A 10,935-nucleotide genomic window follows, 5' to 3' on the forward strand; every position below is an offset into this window, starting at 1 on the left:
CTAACATCATCAGCCAGCTTTAGCTCTTATTTTCATTTACAAGTTACCGCCTGCTGTGCTGGTAAAAGCTTTGTTACGTTCCCAGAGCACGTTTCTGTTGGAGTCTGATTCGCCGGAGTCATCTCCGAGATGCGTTTTTGTTTCTCCTGCTGATTTGCCTTTTGATTCTCTGGCCGAGAAATTGATTCGCTTTAGAATTCGCGTGCGCGAATTGGGCGAATCAGGCCGACCGCAAATCGCAGACAGAAGGGTCTTTCAGGTGGTGCCCATCAAAAGGCCAATACTATGTTATTTCAGATTTTTTTAATCGTTTTGAATTTCCCCCGCTGCTGTGCTGGGATTTGAACTCTCGTCTCAAGTGGTAGATCCAGCAAATAGGTAAAAGCACACCGCACATTGAGCCAGGCACACAGTCGACAAGCGAGAGAGAGGATCTGTCCGCAGCAAAGGATCGCAGATAGCTTACCCTCGAATGGCTGGAGGACACTTTTCGCGAAACAAATCTTTTAATTTTTTAAATCGGAGAACATTTTATCATTTTGATCAAAGATATGTATATTTCTACAAATTATTGTTTTGAAACTAACTAAAGAAAATACAATGGCTCACTTGCAAACAAATTGGAGTGATTTCGCAGAATATATATTTTAAACGTGTGAACCAACTGGAGGAGCTGGGGTTGTTCTCCTTGGAGCAGAGAAGGTTGAGAGGAGATTTGATCGAGGTGTTCAAAATCATGAGGGTTCGGGACAGAGTGGATGGAAACTGTTCCCATTGGTGGAGGGTCGAGAACCAGAGGACACGGATTTAAGGTGATTGGCCAAAGAACCAAAGGTGAAGTGAGGAAAAACGTTTTTACGCAGCGAGTGGTTAGGATCTGAAATGCACGGCCTGAGAGGGTGGTGGAGGCAGACTCAATCGTGGCTTTCAAAAGGGAATTGGATAAGTTGAAGGAAACAAAAATGCAGAGCTATGGGGAAAGGGCGGGGGTAGGATTGGTGAGCTGAGGTGCTGTTGCAGAGAGCCGGTACGGGCTCGACGGGCCGAATGGCCTCCTCTTGTGCTGTAACCATTCCATGATTTATTTAATTTCGCAGCTCTGTGTGTGGGAAGTGGTTAAATTGTAGTTGATGAGGCTTCCTTGAGATCTGTGCCTGTGCTCAGGGAGAGACAGGTTATTATCAATCAACACATTAAGGATAAGGGTCCCCTGGGCCATTGTACCATCCCGTAAATTAAGGGGTCAGTAGAGCAGGTAGTGCAAGTGGGGCTTCACTGGGACATGTCGCGCAAGCGAAGGGTCGTCAAAGGCAGAGGTTGAGGACAACTCGTTGGGCCACATATCGTTCACAGCAAGGGAGGGCAGGAATGACAGCCCCACCCAAAACGTATCGTAGTTACAAACCCCTGAGTGAACAGGAACAGGCATGTGCGTAACCAATTAGTGGAGCTTTCTAACGTCTACATAACTGAAGGTCAAACTACAAAAGAGATCATAGGTCTCGAGTAAGGAGTCAGCATTTAATCCTTTCAGTTTACGCACTTGCCTCTCAAAATCAATACCTGCACATGGAACTCCAGAACTTGTTTGAATCGAGCCATTGCTGTGACTCAGTGCTCATTGATGAAGTGTTAAAACACTGGTGAACCTTCTTTTTTATCACAGCAGAGTGATTGAGTGGCTTGTGCTGAGAATTGTGGCATCTTCCGAATCAAACGTTCTCAATTCGGCTTTTGAAAGCAGCTCGGCTCGCATTAACCTTGGTGCAATTCTTAGATTCTGTTGCCTTTTGTCCATCATTAAAAGGATCAAAGACTTGGATTTGTCCAGCTCCTTTCACAACCACCAGACGTCTGTCTCAAAGAGTTTTACAGACAATGAGGTATGTTGGAGTGTGGTCACTGATGGTCACTAACTCGCACCAAGTTCCGCTCACCCATCACCCCCTGTACTCGCTGCCCTGTGTTCTAACTCACACCAAGTCCCGCTCACCCATCACCCCTGTGTCTCATGTCCTAACTCGCACCGAGTCCCGCTCACCCATCACCCCCTGTGCCACGTGTCCTAACGCGCACCAAGTCCCGCTCACCCATCACCCCTGTGTCCCGTGTCCTAACTCGCACCGAGTCCCGCTCACCCATCACCCCCTGTGTCCCGTGTCCTAACTCGCACCGAGTCCCGCTCACCCATCACCCCCTGTGCCCCGTGTCCTAACTCGCACCGAGTCCCACTCCCATCACCCCCTGTGCTCGCTGCCCCGTGTCCTAACTCGCACCAAGTCCCGCTCACCCATTTCCTCCTGTGCCCCGTGTCCTAACTCGCACCAAGTCCCACTCACCCATCACCCCCTGTGCTCGCTGTCCGTGTCCTAACTCGCACCAAGTCCCACTCACTCATCTCCCCCTGTGCTCGCTGTCCGTGTCCTAACTCGCACCAAATCTCGCTCACCCATCACCCCCTGTGCTCGCTGCCCCGTGTTCTAACTCGCACCAAGTCCCGCTCACCGATCACCCCCTGTGCTCGCTGACCCGTGTCCTAACTCGCACCAAGTCCTGCTCACCCATCATCCCCTGTGCTGCCCCGGGTCCTAACTCGCACCGAGTCCCGCTCACCCATCACCCACTGTGTTCGCTGACCCATGTCCTAACTCGCACCGCGTCCCACTCACCCATCACCCCCTGTGTTCGCTTACCCGTGTCCTAACTCGCACCAAGTTCCGCTCACCCATCACCACCTGTGCTCGCTGACCCGTGTCCTAACTCGCACCGAGTCCCGCTCACCCATCACCCTCTGTGCTTGTTGTCCGTGTCCTAACTCACACCAAATCTCGCTCACCCATCACCCGCTATGCTCGCTGCCCCGTGTTCTAACTCGCACCAAGTCTCGCTCACCCATCACCCCCTGTGCTTGCTGACCCGTGTCCTAATTCGCACCAAGTCCCGCTCACCCATCACCCTCTGTGCTCGCTGATCTACATTGGCTCCCAGTCCGGCAACGCATCAATTTTAAAATTCTCATCCTTGTTTTCAAATCCCTCCATGGCCTCACCCCTCCCTATCTCTGTAATCTCCTTCAGCCCCACAAACCCCCACCTCACTGAGATGTCTGCGCTCCTCCAATTCTGCCCCCTTAAGCATCCCCGATTTCAATCGCTCAATCATTGATGGCCTCGGACCCAAGCTCTGGAACTCCCTCCCTGAACCTCTCCGACTCCCTACCTCTCTTTCCTCCTTTAAGTCACTCATTAAAACCTACCTCTTGATCTGTCCTAATATCCCCTGAAGTGGCTCAGTGTCACGTTGTGTTTCGTAACACTCCTGTGAAGCGCCTTGGGATGTCTTGCTACATTAAAGGCGCTATATAAATGCAATTTGTTGTGATTCTTGACACTTCAGCAGGGGCAGTACTGAGCGAGTGCTGCAGTGTCGGAGGGGCAGTACTGAGCGAGTGCTGCACTGCCGGAGTGCTGCACTGTCGGAGGGGTAGTACTGAGCGAGTGCTGCAGTGTCGGAGGGGCAGTACTGAGCGAGTGCTGCACTGTCGGAGGGGCAGTACTGAGCGAGTGCTGCAGTGTCGGAGGGGCAGTACTGAGCGAGTGCTGCACTGCCGGAGTGCTGCACTGCCGGAGGGGCAGTACTGAGGGAGTGCTGCAATGTCGGAGGGGCAGTACTGAGGGAGTGCTGCAGTGTCGGAGGGGCAGTACTGAGGGAGTGCTGCACTGTCGGAGGGGCAGTACTGAGGGAGTGCTGCAGTGTCGGAGGGGCAGTACTGAGGGAGTGCCGCACTGTCGGAGGGGCAGTACTGAGGGAGTGCTGCAGTGTCAGAGGGGCAGTACTGAGGAAGCGCTGCACTGTCGGAGGGGCAGTACTGAGGGAGTGCTGCACTGTCGGAGGGGCAGTACTGAGGGAGTGCAGCACTGTCGGAGGGGCAGTACTGAGGGAGTGCCGCAATGTCGGAGGGGCAGTACTGAGGGAGTGCCGCAGTGTCAGAGGGGCAGTACTGAGAGAGCGCCGCACTGTCGGAGGGGCAGTACTGAGGGAGTGCCGCAGTGTCGGAGGGGCAGTACTGAGGGAGTGCTGCACTGTCGGAGGGGCAGTACTGAGGGAGTGCCGCAGTGTCGGAGGGGCAGTACTGAGGGAGTGCTGCAATGTCAGAGGGGCAGTACTGAGGGAGTGCTGCAATGTCGGAGGGGCAGTACTGAGCGAGTGCTGCAGTGTCAGAGGTGCCGATATTGAAATGAGACCAATAAATTGAGGCCCCTGTCTCGGCTCTCATTTGGAGCGAGAAGATCCCAAGGCACTATTCGAAGAAGAGCAAGAGTTCTCCCAATGCCCTGGCCAACATTTATACCTCAACCAACATCAGTAAACAGAACATCTGGCCATTTATCGCATTGCTGTTTGTGGGAGCTTGCTGTGCAGAATTTTGACGACTCCATTTCCCCACATTACAACTTCAAAAATCCTTTGTTGGCTGTAAAGCGCTTTGAGATGTTCTGAGACGGTGAAAAGCACAATATAAATGCAATTTTCCGGTGATGTCCGCCCGTGTTTTCACCCCGGAGGGGCAGCAATGGCGGCGGTGAGCTCTTCCAGGCCAGGTTCCAGCACCCCGCGGAAGGTGGGGCGGGGGAGCGGAGGGGGTTTCGGGGCCGGGTTTGCAGGGGCGCGGAGCATTACCCGCCCGGGAGAAGCGAGCCAGTGTACAACGCCCCCTGGTTGCGACACCAGCTCGATTTGTGGACTCCCGCCCGACCCGTACGCCCCGCAGCGCCCTCTGGTGGGACCTCCTGAAAAAGCGGGCGGTCCGACCTATCCCGGCCGGCTGCAGTGAGAGAAGTAATCGACCTCAGGTAAGTGTGATTGTTTTTTTCTTTTGTGTTTTTGCTGCGATTTATGTTGTGGTAGCTCAGGCTGTGGATTGGGAATGTTTTCGGTGTTATTTTCCAAGTTATTTCCCCCCCCCCCCCCCCCCCCAAGGCCTCTCTCAAAGAGCTCCCAAGCCAGCTGTTTAGCTCGGGATTTTCGCATGTTCAGCCGGCCTAGTGTCCTGAGAAAGGTGTGCAATGCCTCCCTTACCGCCCCATCCCACACTCAAGGCCCAGCTGCCCAATTTTGCAGACTGAGGCGCAAGCTGTTCCCGGGCGCTAACTTTACCACCCTGCCGCCATTACTGCCCCGAAATCAGCAAAGCCGCAAATCCAGCCGGTTAATTTCTTTCTTCCATTTGTGTTGAAAAACCAGCTTGCTACAATTGGTGCTTACCTCCTTGAGCAATGATTGGAGCTGATTTATTCTAACTGGGGCAAGGTTTAACATGTAGTGCCACCCGCTGGCTCGGAGGCAGCTGACGGGGTGAGCACTCCCTGCCCTGGGGGGAGGGGGAAAGGAAGAGTTGGCAACCAACTGCAGCTCGACCTACTCCGAAGCTCCACCTCTGCCCAGGTCTCCACAAAGCCTGGAGGCCGACACATTGTCAAGCACCGAGTAAGAAAGCAAAGAAAGAACGTGCATTCCTATAGCGCCTTTCACGGTGCCCCAGTGCACTTTATCGCCAATTAAGTACTTTTGAAATGTCGTCACTGATTGCAATGTAGGAAATTAGAATGAGTCGCTGTAATAGAACCTTTGATACCTTTGATTGCGATGATGTCACCCGTAACCAACACGTCTGCTTCCATAAATGCTGGCATATACGTGTTGGGCTGAATGGCTTAATAAGAACATAAGAAATAGGAACAGGAGTAGGCCATGCGGCCCCTCGAGCCTGCTCCGCCATTCAATATGAAGATGGCTGATCTGATCATGGACCCAGCTCCATTTCCCTGCCCGCTCCCCAAAACCCTTGACCCCTTATTGATTAAGAAACTGTCTATTTCTGTCTTAAACTTATTCAATGTCCCAGCTTCCACAGCTCTCCGAGGCAGTGAATTCCATAGATTTACAACCCTCTGAGAGAAGAAATTTCTCCTCATCTCTGTTTTAAATGGGCGGCCCCTTATTCTAAGATTATGCCCTCTAGTTCTAGTCTCCCCCATCAGTGGAAACATCCTCTCTGCATCCACCCTGTCAAGCCCCCTCATAATCTTATATGTCTCGATAAGATCACCTCTCATTCTTCTGAATTTCAATGAGTAGAGGCCCAACCTACTCAACCTTTCCTCATAAGTCAACCCCCTCATCCCTGGAATCAACCGAGTGAACCTTCTCTGAACTGCCTCCAAAGCAAGTAAATCCTTTCGTAAATATGGAAACCAAAAGTGCACGCTGTATTCCAGGTATGGCTTCACCAATACCCTGTACAACTGTAGAAAGACTTCCCTGCTTTTATACGCCATCCCTTTGCAATAAAGGACAAGATACCATTGGCCTTCCTGATCACTTGCTGTACCTGCATACTATCCTTTTGTGTTTCATGCACAAGTACCCCCAGGTCCCGCTGTACCGCGGCACTTTTATTGCTGCGTGTCATTCTATGAAAATTGTCGAATTATATAGAATTTACAGCACAGAAACAGGCCGTGCGGCCCAATGGGTCCGTGCTGGTGTTTATGCTCCACACGAGCCTCCTCCCACCCTACTTCATCACCCCCCCCCCACCACCCCCCCTGCCCGCAATCAATACTTCCTTCTATTCCTTTCTCCCTCATGCACTGACCGCACTTCCCCTTCAATGTATTTGTGTAATGTTATGCTGTGTTTTGAAACCAGTTGGGGATACTGGGATCCAGAGCTGGGCCACAAAAGGTTTAGCCAAACCCTTTACCTTGTATTTAAATTGGTAGACCGTGCCCCCTTAAGCCAGATGCAGGGCAATATTGATCAAATTAAATCTCACTGAGCCAATATCAGCACCGTCTCCTCACTAATACGTGTTGCCTCTAATTGTTCTTACAGAAGAGTCGGTCCGTGTGAAAATGCCACGCAAAATTATATTTGTAATTCAGTAATTCCGACAATCGCTGTCACTCTTGTCCAATTAGACAACAGGCTGACATTTTCTACTTTATCACTCGCATGTCACCAATTTAAGATTCAGCTACATCTTTCCTATTATCCGGGAGAGCAGTCGGAGGAGGCCCCCTTGTTTTATACCCTCTCGCTCTCTTTCCCTTCAACGTGAACCTGCTTAATTTGAATTGGCAGCCTTAATTTGCAATTGAAATACATTCATTTAAATGCGAGATGGCTTTGTGCGAATATAATTGAACTTTTCAGAACAGAACAAGGGAACAATGAGCCAGCGATCAGCGAAATATACTGAAAACACGGTTCCATTAATCACCAAACAGCAGCACGGCAGCTCGCCCGACATTCGGAGGAAAGGCGGGGTGAGGGGGTTGATGGCAGTGACATGGCTTCAAGGCCACTTTAAGCTTGGGATTGAGTCTTAATGAAAAGAGACAGGAAGAGACCTGTGTTGTTTTTTTTCTCCCCTTCTCACGGCAGGTTTAGATGAGCAGACATTGAGACACAATCGCCATGGTAATGACTTTATAACTATGTCAGCGAGGCCTAGGAGATGTTAAAAGCCTCTCACCAAAATTGAACAGTTTGATTTGTTTTCGTATCTGCCTGCCCCGCAATTGGTCATGAGCTGCCAAAACAAATCTCACTCAAGGCGGGTGATTCTAGTCCGTGTTCCATGATCATTTAATTGACGGGAAGATTAGAAAGAGCGGAGAAAAAGGAATATCTTTTCTTCTCTCGGTCACTGCGAGGATGGCCACTTTTCGTTGGAAATAAATTCGTAACGTAACATAAGAACATAAGAAACAGGAGCAGGAGTCGGCCATACGGCCCCTCGAGCCTGCTCCGCCATTTAATAAGATCATGGCTGATCTGATCTTGGCCTCAACTCCACTTCCCTGCTCGCTCCCCATAACCCTTGACTCCCTTATCATTCAAAAATCTGTCTATCTCCACCTTAAATATATTCAATGACCCAGCCTTCACAGCTCTCTGGGGCAGAGAATTCCAAAGATTCACGACCCTCTGAGAGAAAAAATTCTTCCTCATTTTCATTCTAATGGCCGACCCCTTATTCTGAAACTACGCCCCCTAGTTCTAGATTCCCCCACGAGGGGAAACATCCTCTCTGCATCTACCCTGTCCAGTCCCCTCAGAACCTTATACGTTTCAATAGACATAGAAACATAGAAACATAGAAAATAGGTGCAGGAGTAGGCCATTCGGCCCTTCTAGCCTGCACCGCCATTCAATGAGTTCATGGCTGAACATTCAACTTCAGTACCCCATTCCTGCTTTCTCGCCATACCCCTTGATCCCCCTAGTAGTAAGGACCTCATCTAACTCCTTTTTGAATATATTTAGTGAATTGGCCTCAACAACTTTCTGTGGTAGAGAATTCCACAGGTTCACCACTCTCTGGGTGAAGAAGTTCCTCCGCATCTCGGTCCTAAATGGCTTACCCCTTATCCTTAGACTGTGACCTCTGGTTCTGGACTTCCCCAACATTGGGAACATTCTTCCTGCATCTAACCTGTCTAACCCCGTCAGAATTTTAAATGTTTCTATGAGGTCCCCTCTCATTCTTCTAAACTCCAGTGAATACAAGCCCAGTTGATCCAGTCTTTCTTGATAGGTCAGTCCCGCCATCCCGGGAATCAGTCTGGTGAACCTTCGCTGCACTCCCTCAATAGCAAGAATGTCCTTCCTCAGGTTAGGAGACCAAAACTGTACACACTACTCCAGGTGTGGCCTCACCAATGCCCTGTACAACTGTAGCAACACCTCCCTGCCCCTGTACTCAAATCCCCTTGCTATGAAGGCCAACATGCCATTTGCTTTCTTAACCGCCTGCTGCACCTGCATGCCAACCTTCAATGACTGATGTACCATGACACCCAGGTCTCTTTGCACCTCCCCTTTTCCTAATCTGTCACCATTCAGATAATAGTCTGTCTCTCTGTTTTTACCACCAAAGTGGATAACCTCACATTTATCCACATTATACTTCATCTGCCATGCATTTGCCCACTCACCTAACCTATCCAAGTCGCTCTGCAGCCTCACAGCATCCTCCTTGCAGCTCACACTGCCACCCAACTTAGTGTCATCCGCAAATTTGGAGATACTACATTTAATCCCCTCATCTAAATCATTAATGTACAGTGTAAACAGCTGGGGCCCCAGCACAGAACCTTGCGGTACCCCACTAGTCACTGCCTGCCATTCTGAAAAGTACCCATTTACTCCTACTCTTTGCTTCCTGTCTGACAACCAGTTCTCAATCCATGTCAGTACACTACCCCCAATCCCATGTGCTCTAACTTTGCACATCAATCTCTTGTGTGGGACCTTGTCGAACGCCTTCTGAAAGTCCAAATATACCACATCAACTGGTTCTCCCTTGTCCACTCTACTGGAAACATCCTCAAAAAATTCCAGAAGATTTGTCAAGCATGATTTCCCTTTCACAAATCCATGCTGACTTGGACCTATCATGTCACCTCTTTCCAAATGCACTGCTATGACATCCTTAATAATTGATTCCATCATTTTACCCACTACCGATGTCAGGCTGACCGGTCTATAATTCCCTGTTTTCTCTTTCCCTCCTTTTTTAAAAAGTGGGGTTACATTGGCTACCCTCCACTCTATAGGAACTGATCCAGAGTCAATGGAATGTTGGAAAATGACTGTCAATGCATCCACTATTTCCAAGGCCACCTCCTTAAGTACTCTGGGATGCAGTCCATCAGGCCCTCGGGATTTATCGGCCTTCAATCCCATCAATTTCCCCAACACAATTTCCCGACTAATAAGGATTTCCCTCAGTTCCTCCTCCTTACTAGACCCCCTGACCCCTTTTATAACCGGAAGGTTGTTTGTGTCCTCCTTCGTGAATACCGAACCAAAGTACTTGTTCAATTGGTCCGCCATTTCTTTGTTCCCCGTTATGACTTCCCCTGATTCTGACTGCAGGGGACCTACGTTTGTCTTTACTAACCTTTTTCTCTTTACATATCTATAGAAAGTTTTGCAATCCGTCTTAATGTTCCCTGCAAGCTTCTTCTCATACTCCATTTTCCCTGCCCTAATCAAACCCTTTGTCCTCCTCTGCTGAGTTCTAAATTTCTCCCAGTCCCCAGGTTCGCTGCTATTTCTGGCCAATTTGTATGCCACTTCCTTGGCTTTAATACTATCCCTGATTTCCCTTGATAGCCACGGTTGAGCCACCTTCCCTTTTTTATTTTTATGCCAGACAGGAATGTACAATTGTTGTACTTCATCCATGCGGTCTCTAAATGTCTGCCATTGCCCATCCACAGTCAACCCCTTAAGTATCATTCGCCAATCCATCCCAGCCAATTCACGCCTCATACCTTCAAAGTTAGCCTTCTTTAAGTTCTGGACCATGGTCTCTGAATTAACTGTTTCATTCTCCATCCTAATGCAGAATTCCACCATATTATGGTCACTCTTCCCCAAGGGGCCTCGCACAACGAGATTGCTAATTAATCCTCTCTCATTACACAACACCCAGTCTAAGATGGCCTCCCCCCTAGTTGGTTCCTCGACATATTGGTCTAAAAAACCATCCCTTATACACTCCAGGAAATCCTCCTCCACCGTATTGCATCCAGTTTGGTTAGCCCAATCTATGTGCATATTAAAGTCACCTATTATAACTGCTGCACCTTTATTGCATGCACCCCTAATTCCTGTTTGATGCCCTCCCGAACATCACTACTCATTCCCTCTCATTCTTCTAAACTCCAATGAGTACAGGCCCAACCTGCTCAACCTTTCTTCATAAGACAACCCCTTCACCTCAAGAATCAACCGAGTGAACCTTCTCTGAACTGCCTCCAATGCAAGTATATCCCTCATTAATGAAGGAGACCAAACTGTACGCAGTTCCATGAAAGGGATCCGACGGAACAAGAGTCACCAACTATGATTGGGCAT

The sequence above is a fragment of the Pristiophorus japonicus genome, chromosome 13 (genome assembly GCF_044704955.1).
Source record: "Pristiophorus japonicus isolate sPriJap1 chromosome 13, sPriJap1.hap1, whole genome shotgun sequence".
NCBI classification, from domain to species: domain Eukaryota; kingdom Metazoa; phylum Chordata; class Chondrichthyes; family Pristiophoridae; genus Pristiophorus; species Pristiophorus japonicus.